Below are 5,493 nucleotides of genomic sequence, written 5' to 3' on the forward strand. Positions count from 1 at the left end.
GAGTCGGTGTATATGCCGCAAAAACATCAAGGACAAAAATAAACTACGTCCTTCCTGTCCTTCCTTGAGTCAACTCGAGACAATAAATGTATTGACTCAACTTGTACTCAATTCATTGCGCATGACTCGAACAAGTCACATGATTCGAGACATTCTATGTGACTCGATTCAATTCTTGCGTATCAGGACCGATATCTGAAGAACAGGTGATGCACAAACCAGGGTTGGATCAATTACAATATTTTAATTCAATTACAATTACTTCCTTGCATGTTTTAATTACATTACAATTACTCAATGCTAAAAATTTCAAGTTACAATTACAATTACTGGTAAATATGTAAATAATTACAATTATAATTACAATTACTTTTAAACAGGTAATTGATTCAGTAAAGAGGTGTTCTTTGACAACCGTAGCGACATAATTAGCAACAATCTCAAGCTATTCATGTTTCATTCCTGATATGTAGAATCACCTTTCATTAATAAAACTCGAACGTATTCAAACTATTCCTAATCATACAACATACTGAAAACTACCAGCACAGAAAAATGTTTCAAGCGACTGTTAAGAACCAAAGGTATGAGCGACTAACAGGGAATAGGCTAAGGACAGTCAATGAAATGTAGAGCTGAATCAGGATAATGAAATGTAATTGGTAAGGCGTCAGCGATAAGGATGACACCGATAAGGTGAGTAAAATTAAAATAAATGCAAAAGGAAAGAACCTCCTGATAACTAAGAATTACAATATTTTGGTTCGCATTTACATTTTCACTTGCTCGGGGAAACCTTTAGATTGCATTCGATGAACATTAGGTTACTTTGGCCAAGATTGGGATAACATCTCTATAAATGCGTGATCAAGTTTGATGAAGCCATGGTTGGAAAGTTGAATTTTTTTGCTATTGATGCAACAAGCCTCGGTACTGGTCAGAGATTTAAAAAAAAACTTTTGACCATGGTGTAGAAAATGGTTCAGCACAGGTTTCAGAAGAGTTTATTTGCTGTTCATCCATTTTTAAAATATTATGATTTAGTTTAGCCCACTGGTTCTCTAACTTTTTTAGACACGCCCCACCTTTATGACAGTGAATATTTCGTGCCCCCTTATCGTCATAGCACACAATGAAACCATAAAGTTAGCAATCCTTACATATAGTTTGATGGTAACGTTATGGCTGTTGATGAGAGAATTATCCAATACGAAATTCAGCCTATACACCGAGCAATAACCATAAAACGGAGGTGAATCGGACCAAGCGCAGGAAAGATTTCAGTTCACTGGAGCGTCGCGCCCCGTTCAGATGTTTTCATGTTGCCCAAGTTTGAGAACCACTGGTTTAGCATATATTGTACTTCACAAAGTTTTCTGTTGCTACTGAAGTATCGGAAACAGTTTAGCGTGACTGAATTATTTAGTTATAACGCAGCACGCATAGAACACCGATGTAAATAGGCTAATTATTTCATGTGGTGACTGTTTACTATGGCCTTAAAGCCCCTCGTCGTCATTCTGGTTCGTACCGGATTTACACTGGTGCAACGAATAAATGATAGAATAAATTATTATTTATGTTGTGATTGTCAGGTTTCCATGAAAATGTAATTGAGATTGTAATTGAGCAAAATTTTGATCAAATTACAATTACACAAAATAGAAATGCTTCAATTACAATTACACAAAAAATGTAATTAATTACATTCAGCTCAATTACAAATTACAATTGATCCAACTCTGGTACAAACCCTACTTTATCTGTTTGAATAAACATGCTAAGAGTGAGACAAATGCGTACATTATGAATGTGAGGCCTTCGATACCACCGTCCAGAAGTTACAGAAAAGTGAGATGGGCCCGTCTTGATCACAATTAATGAACAGTGAACTCAGTGACCTGGACTCGTGCTTGATTCTGTGATTAATTGATAATGTCTCGACTTGACGCGAGTCAAGATTATAAAAATATGCAACTTGGAGCCTTTTGATTTGATTACAACCCTGCAAAATACTAAATGGTTCATTTCATGATGAAGGTTGCGGAATTTTAATTCCTCAACCAACATTTAATCAACCAGACTCACCATACCGTAGTGTCTGAAATTGACATGTCACAGCTAAAGGTAGAAAATTTTCGAATTCAACAATTTTTGATTTGATATCACATCATTTGATTTGAGCAATGCACTCCTAGTAGCACTCCTGTCAAAGGCCTAGTAGCCTATTATAGGCAGTAGACTGGTGGTCGGTCCGACTACACTTTGCGCATATTGACTACAGTACCATTATAATCTAAGCAAACTTCAAATGAATATGCGATGCGTACGCTTTTACAAGTACATAGATTACTAACTAACCAACTACGTAGGTAAAATCGATAGATAACTATAACCTACTTACCACTGTAGGTTATAGTTATGTATATTTCAATATTTGAACAGCTTATTTATTCTACAATCTATAAATCTATATTGTCTAGGTCGGCAGGGGTCAAACGTCACTGCTGTCCTCTGTAGAAAACTTTTATGAAATGAATAGTATATTTTCAATCAATCATAATTTTATTAGGATTTTTAACAAATCAATACACCACAAGATTGCTAATACTCAGCAGGGCTAAACGTGAGCAACTAGCAGGAAAGACTCCAAGTCAATCAATCAGGCCAATGATATATATATCATTGATCAGGCTTATTAATATTTTCATCGTTTCAAAACATCACAAGACTGCGATACAATGAATGATAGGAAGGTGTCAAAACACCTTGGAGTAGCCTTTAAGATAAGACACCCACCTTAGCCTAGGCGAAGTAAATAAGAGTCATGCACACTGAATGAAAAGTAATGCAGAGTATATAATACGCCAGCGACAAAATGAGGAGGCATGTGCCGGAGGGCGAGGTTGATGTTAAGTCGTGGTCGCTTCGACATCGACATCAGTCTTTTCATTGTATCGCATTTTTTGTGGTGTATTGAACTGATAAATTGCTAATAAACCAATGATGACTGATGATGATGAGGATGAAAGACCAACCAGTGATGAGGATCGGACGAATTCGAATATGATTCGGACCGGATTTTGCACAATTTTAAAACAGTCAGATTATAGAGTATTACAAAGGCTATGATTGAACTCATAAAAATTACTAATAAACCGAACCGAAAATGTTTATAATGCTCAGTGGTTGGTATCCTAGCCGCAGTGAGCCGTGCAATTCTGCCGTATTTACAGCTAAAGCTACACTCGGTAGCACTCGGTGCAAGTGGAAATACCACTGTGATTCTATTAGAATTTTTGGCAAAAATCGGTGATTGTGTGAATCATGAAAATATACTCGGGTGTCATTACATTTTGTGCTTTGGAAATTACATCGGCATATTCAGGAACCTCTTGCCATACTGTTTCTTGGTGATGTATTCAATGACAAATGCACGTAAACGACCGTTTTCGGGTGTATTTCCAGGTATTATGACGAAAAAACAATTTTAAGAAGACGAAGAGATACCTACTACACAGCCGTTTGACTGAATATTTTGCAGTTGAATCGTAAGAAATGTGTCGGTGATAACGCTCAACAGACCATGTCTATCGACAATCCTTGGGTATAAATATATTTCGAAGAGTGCGGGAATGATTTGGCACCGGCGGCTGCTACGAAGAATCATCATTTTCTCGAATATATGATCACGACGAATAGTAGAACACTTTTTTAAAAGATTTAGGATCCGAACTCTACATACATCTCATTAGAATCGAATTGAAATCGGACATTTTCGAAATTTCGGTAATCCGGACACAATTAGGGTAATCCGGACACCATTAGATAAAATCCATTTCAAAAAGAATTGGGCTCCGGACTCTACATATATCTCATTAGAATCGAATTGAAATCGGACATTTTCGAAATTTCGGTAATCCGGACACAATTAGGGCCCCAGTTCGACCCTTGGGACCTCGACTTGAATAATGATTTTGGTCTCGATAGAAGCGGCCAGACTAGTAGAATCCATTTCAAAACGAATTAGGCTTCGGACTCTACATATATGTCACTAGAATCGAATTGAAATTTGACATTTTCGAAATTTCGGTAATCCGGACACAATTAGGGCCCCAGTTCGACCCTTGGGACCTCGACTTGAATAATGATTTTGGTCTCGATAGAAGCGGCCAGACTAGTAGAATCCATTTCAAAAAGAATTACGCTCCGGACTCTACATATATCTCATTAGAATCGAATTGAAATTTGACATTTTCGAAATTTCGGTAATCCGGACACAATTAGCGCCCCAGTTCGACCCTTGGGACCTCGACTTGAATAATGATTTTGGTCTCGATAGAAGCGGCCAGACTGATAAAATCCATTTCAAAAAGAATTGGGCTCCGGACTCTACATATATCTCATTAGAATCGAATTGAAATCGGACATTTTCGAAATTTCGGTAATCCGGACACAATTAGGGCCCCAGTTCGACCCTTGGGACCTCGACTTGAATAATGATTTTGGTCTCGATAGAAGCGGCCAGACTGATAAAATCCATTTCAAAAAGAATTGGGCTCCGGACTCTACATATATCTCATTAGAATCGAATTGAAATTTGACATTTTCGAAATTTCGGTAATCCGGACACAATTAGGGCCCCAGTTCGACCCTTGGGACCTCGACTTGAATAATGATTTTGGTCTCGATAGAAGCGGCCAGACTAGTAGAATCCATTTCAAAACGAATTAGGCTTCGGACTCTACATATATCTCATTAGAATCGAATTGAAATTTGACATTTTCGAAATTTCGGTAATCCGGACACAATTAGGGCCCCAGTTCGACCCTTGGGACCTCGACTTGAATAATGATTTTGGTCTCGATAGAAGCGGCCAGACGAGTAAAATCCATTTCAAAAAGAATTACGCTCCGGACTCTACATATATCTCATTAGAATCGAATTGAAATATGACATTTTCGAAATTTCGGTAATCCGGACACAATTAGGGCCCCAGTTCGACCCTTGGGACCTCGACTTGAATAATGATTTTGGTCTCGATAGAAGCGGCCAGACTAGTAGAATCCATTTCAAAACGAATTAGGCTTCGGACTCTACATATATCTCATTAGAATCGAATTGAAATTGGGTATTTTCGAAATTTGGGTACCAGAATTATGCAAATAGGGCCCCGCTTGACCCGGGACTTCTGTTCATCCAGCACTCTGTTGACGAGCAGCTGATATTGTACAGCTAACTTTTGTACAGCAGTAATCTGTTGTAATGTTAGGGTTACAATACCTCCTTTAAAGAGGAGACTATTTTGAAGGTGTACCCGGAGGACGCCCAAATGTCCTTTTTTCAGATTTTGTCCTATTTATTGGCGAATTATGGTTGAATATAGGGTGAAATTCGCATGAGGTACAGTAAATCGGCACCGGAGTAACGTTCCGGAAGACATTCCGGGAGCTGAGCTGGAAAATCGACATTTCTATCTTTTTCTGGTCTCTG

Source organism: Botryllus schlosseri, chromosome 16 (genome assembly GCF_051294905.1).
Source record: "Botryllus schlosseri isolate E-star chromosome 16, Bs_hap1, whole genome shotgun sequence".
In the NCBI taxonomy this organism is placed as follows: domain Eukaryota; kingdom Metazoa; phylum Chordata; class Ascidiacea; order Stolidobranchia; family Styelidae; genus Botryllus; species Botryllus schlosseri.